Genomic DNA, 14216 nt, shown 5'->3' on the forward strand with positions numbered 1-14216 from the left:
TTCTTTTACGATTGCTTTTTCTGATCGCAGAATGATATATCTGACGAGCTGACCAAATGGTGACATCATGCTTCAAGGCTGAAACTTGGCCCAATTCTACCGGCGTGATTCAAATGTCAAGCTTCCTCAGCAGCTCAACAGCAGTGGGGTTTAAAGTCGCTTTGTCCAGTGTGCTATCTTTCCTTGAATATTTGAATAAGAAACTTCGGTTCTGGTACTTCATGAGAGCGCATCTAAGCCAAGACTACATTGAGAACTTATTCGATGGCACTCTTTGGCCACACCTGGCCCTTGCGCCATTAAACATCAAATATCCATCCAACTTATTCGATATTGTGTGCCAATCATCCAGTTGCAATGACCGCTGTTACAACTGGCCTGTATGGTGAATAATTTATGTTGTGCCGCCAAAACCATGGCGAAACCCTGTGCGTATTAAATACAGCGAGCTGCCTGCATCCAGTAAAGGAATAACCTAGGAGGCTGCCGTGGTGAAAAGACATTAGTCTTCTTGCGCGCATTCTCGCCTCCTTCCTCATGGCGTGCGTGATGCCCTGATGTCTGCGTAGGCTCACCAGTGCTGTCTCTGTTCAGCGTGTGAGACAGTTTAGCTTCGTGTGTGCATTCCCTCTTCTCTTCCTCGGCGAGGGAGAGATGAGCGATAACTGTGCCTCATAATCGGAAAGCAGTTTTGGCACGTAACCCCCCCCCCCACACACACACACACACCCCCTTTCTTTTTCCTTGGCGAGGGAGACTTTGGCGGTGTCCGTGTGTGCGTGTCAGTGCCTTTATCTTTGCTGGCCCAGTGGCGGTTAGAAAGTCCATTGAGCTGTCATTCATTACTGAGCAACGGTCGCAGGCGTGGAGTGTGCGCTCTCTCCTCCTGTATGAGGATGTTCCAAAGACTATGAAAGATGCCCCAGCCAACATATTTCAGCCTTCAGCTTTTGAGCAAGCTCGGCTGTGTCGCTCTCTGTGAGGAAGCTAGTAGAACTAATGCTGCCATAATGATATAATTAAAATTTTGTTCATTGCATTGCCGCCATGTCTTTTGCTTGGCCCCTTTGGGACTCGTGAGCCGCTGCAAAGGGCAGTCAGTGGCACGATTCTTAACGCTTGGGCGCGCCTCTTGAAGCAACTGATGCCAGCATTGCGATCCTTCAACCACTGGTCAAGCTCCAGACTGCTGGGCCCATGCTACCCCCACTGTCCTGGGTTAACCATCATAAGTGTCTTTAACAGGAGGTCCCGATACAGTCTTTGACTATGGGACCTCCTTATGTATACTACGCACATGTAATTTTTACCAATAAATAAATTATAAGGTTATGAACCGTCCTTAAGGGCCCCTGAAACAGTTCGGACAAATTGTGTAGACTCGTAGGGTACAGCTAAAGTTAATCATTCGCACCACAATTTGTGTGGAACTTCTCATATTAAAAGAGCTACGAACGATTACAAGTTATCCTCCTCCATAGTCACGCATTTTCTCCAACTCTTTTGCCAAGTGATCGGGCCTAAGCTCCGCCTTCACTGACTCTGCGTCATGATGGCACGTCGTGTCGTCAACTTCCAGTTCTCTAGGAGTGCGCGTGCGCCACGGCTCTCCAAACTCTCCGCCAGCTGCTTGGCAGTAGACCCCAAGCGAGAACTATCGAAGCAGCGTGCGTTGCGAGCATTCTGTCGCAGCACTGAACATGTCTGGTATTCTTGTAACCACAGGCAAACTGGGTGTTTCGACAAATGGCTGGAGGCATAAACTCAAGCTGATGAAGGAATTTTAGCGTAGACGTACGTGAGCGGCCTGATCAGTGCGCGGTCCAGCCACCCGTTGGCGCAGAGCTTAACCAGCCAAACAAAGCGCTAATGTTGCTCTAACCAAGTGTAAAACATTTTAAGCATTTACAAAAACAATGTGTTAACGATTGTGCTCCTGCGAAAAATTTGCACCAGCAGCAAAGAAGAGTACAATTCGTTACTACTACTGTGTGTCATTGAGCTCTATGCCACCAAGTAGCTGCACCATGCAGACCATTCACGTTTGCACTTCTGCTCATCCCGTGAAACGGCACCAAACGGCCAGGCCCTATCCCCTTGCGCTTGCGTTTACCCAAATACCGCACTCGCAAAGCGCTATTGTGGTAGCAATCCTCCGGTGTAAAGTGACTGCCGCAAACGCGCAAATCCTGGCGCCGACCAGATACCGATAGTTCGATGCGCTGCAGCCGCTCCACTCATCTGCGGCCTTGCAGAGGGACACAGTGTCTCAGCTTAACATGTTGCCAGTCGCTAGGTTTGCAGTCCACAACGCAGCAAAGTCGAATTATGGTGATCGCGAAAAGACTGACCGCGGAGCTCTCGTCAAAATGGAGCACATTGTAACATGAGCAGATGATGCTTGCTGTGTTCTGGAAGTGCTTAAGTGTAGTGAGAAATTGTTCTTGTGCATTCTCTTTGTTACTTTCTTTTTATAGAAACAAATGAACTAACATTCGAACTATTACGAGCATTATTTGTTCACCATAAAGGTGGGAAAGTTAACGATGATGTGCCCTGGTCAGCCAATTGGATAGCTCGCCCTACTGATGTCAATAGGGTGATTCACGTCATATGGGTAGGGGCGGCTGAAAATTCCGCCGAGCAGTGTGCTGCGATCAGCAGCAATGTACATTTTTAAGAACTTATAATAAATTACATGCTTTACACGGAGCACTTAGATGCGTCAATTAATGAACAGAAGGACCTACTCTAATGACTCAATACGTTTGTACAAAATCGTGTTAGGGTCCCTCTAAAGGGCCCCTCACCAGGTCTGGCCATTTTGAACTGACAAGCGCAGAGCATACAATGCGCGCCAATGATTGTGTTTGCAAAGAATTGCATTGCGGAAAGTCTGAAATATAATTATGAACGCAGTTTTTTTTCCTCGCAGCCACTGCACTTCAAGCCGGACGGTGACGTACTCGCGTTCCTGTACTCGGGACCGCAGTGTGAGATCACTCGTGGTGACACGTGACTTCGAGAATTATTCAAGGCACCATCTGTTATTTGTGTGATGTGTTGCTTGAATTGACGAATTGAAGTTTAGAGAAATAATAAAACAAGCAAACGGAATGTCTGCATGTTTTTTGTTTTACTTCGCACTGAAGCAAGAGATGTACTTCCCCTTCATCTGCTTGTTGCCACGGTCGTGCAGGCCCCGAAACTATGCATTTTCTACCATGTTGCAGCGCGTGATCATGCTCTGCGAGCCGCTTGTTCTGCCTCAATATTCATGTAGCACAGAATTATACCGCCACTCATGTGTCCTTGTACACAGCACGCAAAATCGTGTGCTGCGCGAACAAGACAACAGCTCGCGCGTGATGCTGTCCGCGGAAGTGCCTGGCGCCGAAAAAAATAAGCGAGGAGAAAAAAAAAATGAAAGCTGGGCCCATGATATATGCGTCAGGCAATCCTCGAGGTCCCGTATGGGAGAACGCAGGGAAGGAATTTCACTTGCGGAGGCTAGACTGGGCGAGTGGAGAGAGCGTCTTGCTTGGTAGTGGAGCCCGCCTGCTGAAATCATGGGTGTGCGGCACTGAAATATTTCTATCTCGGCTATTAATGAGCCAATTTGAAAAAGTTTTGCAGCAGAACACTCCCTAGAGGACATGTAACAACTTGCAGCATATGAACAAAATTTGCTATGAGGCCTGGTGAGGGGCCCTTTAACATTGCCCAACTACAGAGGAGTTTTTGATAACAGTTGAGTGCATGCGCTTGTACAGCTTGGAAAAACCAGCGATAGGAGTTTGTGCGGAGCTCATTATACTGACGGTGCTCCTAGATACCAGTGCCGCCGCATATAACCCAACTCAAAAGGTTTGCAAGCATCTCTTGAATAATGTATTTCACTGGGAAACCCTGATAAGTTAAACATTGCCATCTGCCAGGAACCCAGTGCTTTTCCCATCAAGCATTCTAGTTTAGCCAAGAAAACCAGTGATGCAAGCCTTGTTAATCACATGGCCGGGTATGTTGCAAAAAAGTAAGTGAAAAAAAAATCTGGCTGTTGCACGAGCTGCGTGGTGCTGCTCATACCAGCGTCACGAGGCAAACACATCAGTACTCAGTTCACAGCATCGTGCAATGAGGGAGGGTTGCTCTATCCCTCTAAGCAACTTGTCGAATTTGTGAGCTATTTGGAGGTTGTTTTCACAAGCTGCTTCAGTTCAAACCAGTCATGCTTACAGAATTTTGGATGTGTTGTCGCATGTCAGGGTTAAAGACAAGACCTTTGGCGGCATTGAGCATTTGGAAACAGTGAAAGCTAACTTAGTAAAACTGTTGTTTTGCAGCTCCACTTTTTCTTTGAAGTTGTCAATAGATCCAAAGAGGAGTGATGCGAAATGGTGCAGCACTTGAGTCGTAACGTGCACCTAATGTCGCTGGCTTTAAAGTGCCTGGCAAATTTATGTTTTAACTTTAGGCCTGCATCATGCACTGTCAACAACACTTGCGTTTCTAGAAAAGCTGTTTTTGCATGCCTAGAATATTTCTGCAAATGAGAGATTTTTATTCTAGAATTTACGAACAGGTGTGTTTGTTACTACAAACATGCTTATTCCGGTCAAGGGTGCCCATGTTGATCTGCGCCTCAGTGAACCTCTAGCTTTGATGCCAACTTGAGTATGTGGCACTATTCTGGGTGTTTTTTATTTTAGACCACGCCGAATTTTTTCAAATCTCCTTAGGAGATGGCCTGATTCTAGTGATTGAGCTTGATTACTTGGAAGTGGACATTGCTTGCACGAGAAATTGAAATGCATAATCGACTAATCAACAATTCACTAATAAACATTTTAATCAATCACTTTACTGCATGTCTGCTACTTATTAATTGTAGCCGGTGAGATTGCAAGGCGTATTTACTTTAAGAGAATGTTCAGGATGAGTTTTGAGATACTCATTCTAAAAGAATGATAAGAATGGAAACCGAGCACCCGATTCTAATTGTTCCAGCATAGGGGAAATTACGTGCCCCCCAAAGGTGGGACACAAACTCATGTCTTTGCATTACGTGTGTGATGCTCTTACCAATTGAGCTACCACGGCGCAGTTTTTTTTTTTTTTCATCCACTTTCTGTGATATTTATGTTTATCTACTAGAAGTAAATCTGGCAGTGCTGGCCGTCGCCGCACCTCACGGCTTTGACAAAGAATGTGGAACATCTTTCTGGGTGTAGGCAACTGGTTAATAAACCCACACATGCTACCTGAAGGCATCAATGCTGCCAGATTGAAGGCCTCGCTACGTAATGAACGAGGAGAAAGGAAACCGAGGGCCCAATTTTTACGGGTCGTATCATAAGAAGCCTGCAAAGACACCAAGTACAGCATAGGGCAAATTACGTCTACCTATTAATTTAGTTAAAGAAGTGATAAATTAATGGAAGTTAAAGTGGATGAAGAAGCAACGGTGCTGCAGTAGCTAAATTGGTAAGAGCATCGCATGCGTAATGTGAAGGAATGGGTTCGTGCTCCACCTGCGGCCAGTTCTTTTTCATCCACTCTCATCGCATACCTCATCCACTTAACACCACATATCATTGATTTATTGATGCGATAGTGTCAAATGGCCCATTGATCGAAAAAGCCAGTGGCGCCCGTAGCAATAAAAAGAACACCAAACTTCCTATTGGCTGCAACGTTCGCTACGTTACAAGCATGCGCGCGCACTCGCGATGCTGGCTCGCACTTCCTGGCTTGAGCAGTACGTACCGCTATAGAGTCTCAAGCATGTACATCGGTGGTGGCGGCAACCTCGGCAGTCGTGAAACGTGGCCTTCCACGCCAATGCACCGCCGACGAAGTAAGGGAGTGGAAGAATGCAGCAAAACGAGTGAAGTGGCAGGCAGCGAAATCCACCATCGGCAACTCTCCCGATACACGGTGGGCGGAACGAGCATTAACACAAACATGCAGCGCAAAACTCGTAGGAAGTGCTTAGGTGGCCTCGGATTTTGACTTCTGACTGCTACCATCGAAATCGGTATTTCCTTTTGTCTGATGTGATTCATATATAGACAGCTCAATGGGTTATTTGCAAGTCTATATGCGAGTACAGTCTACAAAACGTTGGGAAAGTTTGCTATTGGGCTAGTTGGTACACAATTATACATGACGTGTAAGAATGCTGTCTCATTGCAAGGATGTAAGTGCTCAGGATATTTAAGAACAATCTGTAGACTTCAAAGCAGAAAACACCTGCAAAACTTCTATAGACTATTTTTTGATGATTGGCCATGGATATTGAGACGTCCAGTATTACCCAGATGTGACAACATGGCTTACCCCTTTTAGCCATAGTATAGAATCAGGTTGGGTTAGCATTGTACGCGCACTGCAAAAAGTGCTCGAAACATTAAAGGCTGCATCGGAAATTTTCGTATAGCTTTGTTTTGAATACCATGGAGTAGTTCGTATGTTGCGAGTAACTTGCGGGCATGCGGCATGTAGCGCTTGAATACAGAGCATACCATTTTCCTCAAACAGTGGGTTATTGTTGCTGCTGATGCATCATTTTCAGGTGCAGCTGCGACATTTGACCTTGTCAATTCACTCTTTTCAAGCAGTGGGTTATTGTTGCTGCTGATTCATTATCCTCAGGTGCAGCTGTGATAGTTCGCCTTCTCAATTCGCCGTACGTACTTGCCTCTCATGTTTATGCATGCTGCCTGAAAGCAAGGAATTGATAAGGCATAAATCTAGGCAGTGATAGTGCCTCCACAATTAAGTCTGTCGGAATTTGTATGTGGCACTGCTTGATGCGAAGGAGACGTCGCTGCATACTTCAGGTGTGTTATATGCTGCTACATAGTTTATTCCTTCGTACGTTGCTTTGCAAGGTCGAACTCGAGCATGCATACGCACTGCCTGTATAGTAGCATTGCAATTGTACGCTGAAATTGTCAGAAATTGGCAGTGTTGGAGTTGTGCAAGCACGTAAAATACAATTTCTGGCTACAGGTATACATAGCTCTGAGTGTAAATACGTAAATACATAACGCCGAGTTACTGTGTGATGATCATTGGTTTGATCACAGATGTACAGGCTGCATCAGCAGTTTACAGACCTCGGGATCTTGGTAAACGTTGAATTTCCTAGTAACTTGTCACCATAGCCAGTGAAACCGTGCAACAATGTGTTATTCGTATATCTAGTACAGGTTGGAATTCCAAATAGGATGAGGGCCCAGACTGTGTAAAAATGATGCTTTTTCTGCGATTCAGCAGTCGACAAAAGTTTATATTGATGTCAACAGTACTATACTCATCGGCAATACGAACTGCCTTTACACAGAGAGTACAGGCACCCGAATACCTGCGGCCTGTACAGCACATGCCTACATTGTCGCACTTGAAGCACTCCAAGCCTGAAGGCAGCATCTGAACCTGGGTGAGGGCCAGATCTGGATTGACAACCTTTTTAAGATATCATGCTCTTTCAGTGGACACTGATTGGCTAAGCCTACTGGCATGAAAATGCCCATCATTCCATGTGATATGGGCCTCACTGGGTTCCAAAGGTCACGAAGAATTCTTCGTGACCTGTGCTAGTGTCCCCAAAAAGAATTGGTTACCACCACGGTCCCGGTATACTTTTCAGTATGAGATCTAGGGTCCTTGCCTCATGCCTCGTGCAGCAGTCACGCCTGCTCTTTGTTGAGAAGCCCTTTGTTGAGTGCTCCAGAGGGGTTGTTTATGCAAATTCCCTTACACCCTTGTGGGCAGCTTTACATTGGTCAAACCGGGCGTTGTGTGAATGACCGTTTAAGGGAACATGCGCGAAAACTAAAGAAAATAGAGGATAAGGGCGCACATTTGGTGGCTCATGTTAGCGCGTGTGGTTGCAACGCTAGATCTTATGCGACTACTATTCTTGGCAGGAGCAGCAACGCCTCTTCCAGGCTCGCTGTTGAGGCCTTCTTTATCAAGAAGAATAGAAATAGATGTGTGAGTGAGCCTTTTGTCACATTACTGGATGCCGAATTTAACTTCTTGTACAACCGCCTTTGATGTGCATGTACCAGCTTCTCTTCTGCTTGGTAGGCGCATGCGTGACAAGAGGATATATATATGCACTATCCTTCCTTCCATTAAACAGTTTTGAGTAGCGCTTGTCCTCGTCCGTCTTTCTTGTGTCCGTGGTTTTATTTGCGCTAAGCTACTACTTCAGATATGGACGACCAAATAGCCCAGCAGTCAACTCTTCTAACATGTCTCATGCTGGTTCACCAATCGCTGTGTTGAGCAGCGCCATGGGCCTCATGTAGCAAGGCTAGCGTAGACGTATAGCGATTTCAAGCCTACCATACTTGAAATGCTCGATAACGATGTCGGTGTATCATAAATATTTTATAGCGCGTGCCGCTTAGATGTTTCGTGGTTGCCTTAGGTTGGCCGTACACGAGCTTGCGCTCTTATGTTTTGAAAAAATTAAATTATGGGGTTTTACGTGCCAAAATCACTTTCTGATTATGAGGCATGCTGTAGTGGAGGACTCCGGAAATTTCGAACACCTGGGGTTTTTTGACGTGCGCCTAAATGTAAGTACACGGGTGTTTTCGCATTTCGCCCCCATCGAAATGCAGCCGCCATGGCCGGGATTCGATCCTGCGACCTTGTGCTCAGCAGCCTAACACGTACCATGTTTTATGTTTTAGTCCCTAACGCCAAGCGATCAGATAGTGAGCAAATTTATCATGTAATGCTGGTAATACAGAGACACCGGTTATCTTTGTTGAATTAAAACTGATACACACAATGTAGTTCACAACACACACACACAGCGGCTGATAATGTGCGCCACATGTTTGCGCTCCCAAGAGATATTTCCGCGTACTGTAGTTACCGATGCACCGAAAGGCTCCCGACGACCTTATATGAACGGACATTGGGTCAATTTCACGAAGTACGATCTAAAACATCTCGAAATCGTTCCGCAGCACGCGACAGCAATACTTTCGAGTAGCGCCGCGTCGGATCGCACAAGCCAAAAAGGAGGAAAGGCTCGCCGCGCGCCATGTAGCTAATATGGCCATTCCCGATTTCAATATATGACCCCTATGGGTGCTCTAGAACTGGTACAGTGCAGCATACAAAGGAAGAAACAAGCCGAGCCGGCCAGATAAGGGAACAGAGCACTGACTTCCAACTGGTTTATTGGCAAGTTGCACGAAATATATACCTACAAGAAAGCATCAGGACAAGTCATCACAACACTTCACAAAACGTCACATCGATAGAAGGCTACACCAGCATGAGTCGCAGAATGTGCAATTCTGCCAAGCAAGGTTAAACTGATCAAGGAAGCCAAACAAAGAAATAATGATCACAAGAGGCCGGTAGTCATACCATATTTGCATAACGTCTCTCACAGATTAAGAAAGATTGGCCGCAAGGGTAACGTGGAAGTAGTGTTTTCTGCGCCGCTACGCTATGCAGGCTCTGTACTGCCGTGAATGCATTCCATCCGTGCACTACTGTCTGTTCGACTATGCACAAGAAGCGTTTTCAGTCTTGCGTTGTTGGAATTGTTTAATTATTCAATTCCACTATCATGCGGGAAGAGATATATAGGTCAAACTGGTCGCTCCCTTAATGAAAGGCTAAAAGAACATGATTACAATGTGCACCAGGCTATACAGGGACACTTAGAAATTCACTGTCACAACTGTGGATGTAAACTGAATTTTTATGGCTGTTTAAGTGCAGAAAAAGCACTGATCACAACTTACGCGGGAGATTATTGAAGCTGATCTCATAGCAAGGGCTGGCAGCACGTGCGTTAGCGCCCCATCTTTGTGCCTATCTCCACAGGAAGCAAGATTTCTTGATCAGTTAATTCCTTGCATGACAGAATTGCGCGTTCTGTGACTCATGATGGTGTAGCCTTCTATCGGTGTGACGTTTTGTGAAGTGTTGTGACGACTTGCCCTGATGCTTTCTTGTAGGTATATATTTCGTGCAACTTGCCAATAAACCAGTTGGAAGTCAGCGATCTGACCGGCTCGGCTTGTTTCTTGCTTTGTATGTTGCGCTCACGATGGAAGCCTATCTTCCACCGTGGTTGCACTGTACCAGTTCTAGGATGTAATACCAACTCGCCCAAATCTTCAAACTTAGTGAACCCTATGGACGTCAGACTCTGGAGTTTTGCAAGACGCGTAGCACCACCTGCCGGTGCGAAGAGGCAGTAATTGAGTAGTGCGAAGCCCGACTCCCTTGCTAAGTTGCCCATGCAGCTAGCGACTGCGAAACAACGATTTAACTAGATTTTGGTCCATATTGCGAGTGTTTTACGCATTTAACACCCAGACAGAGAGCTATGAATTTCTACGCTAGTCGGACGCGCCATCGAACTGCCATAAAGCGTTTCCTGGCTCACTCGTCAGTCTGATGGTATAGAAGCGACGGCAGCCGCGATAGTTCCATGCGCTACGAAGATACGCCGCAATCGACGCTACTGTTGTATTGTAAATTGCCATGAACGTAAAGGACGGAATAACAACGTTCAGTTTTGCCAATTTCAATCGCGATCGTATGAAGGGGAAAGGCGAGAGCGCTGGATACGGGCCGTTCAACCTGTTGGGTAATCGGATTACTTGCATTCCCCACAACACTGCGGCTCGCATGAGAAAGTGCGACAATTTTGTTCTTCTGTAATTGTGTTCTGTAGCCCTGATGGAGGACCGTGGTGACCAAGCGAAAACTCAAGAATCTGCAGCCGCCACTTCGTTGGTAACAGAAAAAAACAACGTTGCGAACCATCCTGTTAATGTGCCATCGATATTTCCACTTTTTAACAGACGTCCGCCTCCGCTTGACTCAACAAGTGGAACGGAGAGATTTGACATGTCAGCTTAACCAAACATTTTGGTTCGTTTATGAATTCAAAACCCTGTTCTAGAGCATCGTTGTATCACGAGCTCATTTCTACTTTCGCTATTTTGTATGTCCTGCGCCGATACAACAAGCACGCTTCGCAGTGTGCTGATCCAGTGCCAGGAGGCACTGGCTGAGCCTGCTCGACTGCGTTTTTCAAATGTGAGCAATAAAGTTGTTGTAGGAGCACTGGATGAGAAATTACGAAGTAACGCACATGTGTAAAAAAAAATGTCGCGTTTATTTACATTTATTTGTGCACGCTTGTTGCTCGAAGCGTCTGCGAAAAGTCCAAATTAAGGTACTAAGCGATGCTGTAGCTCCTCCGAGAAAGAAAGATGCAGCGCTTAGGCACTGTAGGAAGCTTACTTTCGTTATGATCGCACGCTGCTTACTGCCTTGGAAAACGTTTTCTGTTTGCTGCCCTGGAAAAGGCTATGAAAGGATTTACTCTCTGTAAATAATTGCGAGACAAAACGTTACGATAAAATACATAAAGGTATGCGAGATACTTAAGTCTTGTGTTCAGGACATATTCAATATGAACAAATTTGAAATGCTTAGATTTTTATGCTGTATGCCAATAGATAAACCTGATGCTCTCTGTACTTGCGAGTTGCAGCATGCCGAAATAACATTTGAGCCTTTATTTTATATTGTACACGTACTCCGCCCTGCTGAGCTTCCTTTCCGAAGCGTGGATGGGCGGAAGAAGCTTTCCAGGTCCTTGATTTTTAGGAAACCGTGCCTCAACACAAACGAAAGAGAAGGGTCCATTGTGGCCTATGCACATTCGCTTGCGGACAGCTCTCCTTGCACTACTCAATTCTCGCCAAGGCTCCGACGGGGGCGCTGGTGACGGGTTTTTCCGCAGCGCCGCCTGGGCAGAGTCTGAGGTCTACAGGTAGCTTTTCCTCTAGAGTCAGTATAGTAACTATATGCCGCGCGCCCTTTCCTCCTCGCCCGATGATAAGGTCTAGAGACCTTCATATAACAGAGGTACAAAAATTCGCGCTTTTTGATATCAAGCGCAACCGAAATTTAACATTACCGCGAACAGCCGAAACTAGGTGAATCCGAAGCCAATCCGACGTGCGAAGAGATGGGATACAACAGACGACGCCGCTGCGGGAAGGCATGCGGGCTGCCGTAGGGGTGTTCGTGAAACTGCGCTGGCTTTTTTCATATCGCCAGCTGCATGGTGCTGTCGGCGCAGCTGGGCGTCTGTCGCCAGTTGAAGCACGTGAGCTGTATATCACGGCAACGAGCGGGCGACGCTGACTTCAGCCCTTGCTCATTAGCGCAGTTGGTTTCGTGGCGAGCTCCGAAATCTACGGCGTCTAGTCAAACGTGATCGCGTCTATGCCTCCACAGAGAAATATCGCTTCCTGGTTTGCCGGTAGCGCCGTCCGTGTTTTTTCACCGCTGGGAGAAACACAGGCTACCGCTGACCTATACAGAGCCTTGCGATCTTGAAACGGTGAGCCGTACACTTGAGAGTTTTCTAACGATTGGTAGCACGGCCTGCACTGACCTAGTGCATTGTACTCACGTCGTTTAATTGCCTTTTGCTTCTCTGAAGCACGCGCGTGAGTTTGATCGCGGCTGCTGATAATGTGTCAGCGACATAGGGATGCAGGGGACGTATTTTCGGACGATCACTTTCACGATACTGTCGCTTTCGCGTGACGTACGTAGTACACTGCGCGTTGTATGATTCGAGTGGTTTTGCTCAGCCAGCCAATCAGCGCGCACTGAAAGTGATATCTCCGAAAGTGACCGTCCGAGAATACGACCCCGTTTGTCACTTGCCTATGCGTCTACTACCTTCTTCATGCTTTTTTTTTTTTTTTTTCTATTTGGGCCACTTACCAGCTGTTCTTCCTCATGGGCTAACGAGCCACCTCATATTTAATGTAGAGGTGATTTATTCATTTGTTATACCCAATGAGCTTTCCATATCCATGGAGTTGATTGATTCATTCATTATGAGAATTTACTTTCTTAGGGGTGCTACACATTTTGCTGATCAATTAAGTTTGCATTCAGAGCTTTTTCAGAACTTCACCTCAATGTTTACAACGTTTTGTATTATTTTTATTATTTTGTTTGAAAACACGTATACAGATGAAAGCGGGGGGGGGGGGCGCAACGGAAGCAGCGAGCAGACTGCCAAGTGCTTTCAGGAAGTAAGCGAGAGATGTAGGAACAGAAATTATATGAAGGTAAGAAAGAGGAAAGAAAGGACAATATGACAGATCTCGAAGACTAAAGTGACAAAAATGTAAGTGTGGCAGTGGGAGCACAAAAAATCGCCACAGTTTGAATTATTAAGGGAATGTTGAAAACTCAGAAGTGATGTCCAAGGTCTCGTCACTGGTAAAGAAAGAAAGGCTACAAACAGGAAGCCATCGTTCTTCATGTGTATTTGGCCAAAAGTCTGTGAAATAAATTAAAGCACATCGCGTCACAAATTTCCTGCTGCAAACATTTTCCGAATCCTTCAAGTATAAGCGAAGTTAGCGGTAGTTATCGCATTGAAGCACTGCTTTCTTGCTCCTTTCGTGTCCACTAGCATGCTGGAAGCTGCACACGGGGGGCTGGCAAGGCCCCGCCCAAAAGTTAGGCATTTTCATTTGTGTTTTTCTGTATGAGGCTGCTTCTGGCTGAGGTTTGTAAGTTACCCACTCGACACGTGTTGCGTCCTTCGGCTGCCTCGCATCATCGCGCCCTTGTATCTATCTCTTGCAACATAGGTGTTGACGACATTGCGAATGAGAGAGCAAGCGAATTTTTACTGTGACACGAGACCGTAAATTTCCTGCTGCATGCGGTGATATCTGGATCACATGTTGACAGGAGCCTCGTCTACACATTGGCAATGTTTCCTCGCTAACATGTTTGAAAAATGTCTCCGAGCCCCATTGAAACTAGGACCAGTAGTTCAAGAAGTTTCTCGTTGCCATATCTAAAGTTTATGGCCCACGTACATTTTAGTAAAAATAAGGTAGTGATAATGACAGCTGCAATGAGTGCTGCAAGTGTGTTAATCAACCTCAGTCATACAAAAATATTAGTGACAAGGCAAAAGTTGAATCAGTGCTACTAAAAGCATTAACCCTGTAATGCCCTGTGTAGGGCATAAAGCATTATATATAGGGGATACTGGTGCTGTAGTGCTCGATACCATTTCCATGTGTCTTGCTGATCCTGCAAAATTAAAGGCTAGAGACTTCTGACCAGAAAGTGTAAAGGTCTTGTCAGAAATCTCCAGGAATACCCAT

The 14216-nt window shown here is 45.9% G+C and overlaps 1 protein-coding gene across 3 annotated transcripts in view; it reads left to right on the forward strand.

Moving 5' to 3' along the window:
• Positions 1–6712: 6712 nt before the first annotated feature.
• The window catches only part of LOC126529311 (uncharacterized), a 47247-nt gene continuing 39743 nt past the window's right edge, over positions 6713–14216 (forward strand). The window contains exon 1 of one of the 3 annotated variants that reach the window (XM_055069769.2): positions 6713–6842. The gene's annotated coding sequence lies outside the window, so the exon portion shown is untranslated. Of the gene's footprint in view, positions 6843–12011; positions 12413–14216 lie in introns of those variants that run through there. The other 2 variants (XM_050176912.3, XM_050176915.3) reach the window with 2 other exon arrangements.

The sequence above is a fragment of the Dermacentor andersoni genome, chromosome 8, assembly GCF_023375885.2.
Source record: "Dermacentor andersoni chromosome 8, qqDerAnde1_hic_scaffold, whole genome shotgun sequence".
NCBI classification, from domain to species: domain Eukaryota; kingdom Metazoa; phylum Arthropoda; class Arachnida; order Ixodida; family Ixodidae; genus Dermacentor; species Dermacentor andersoni.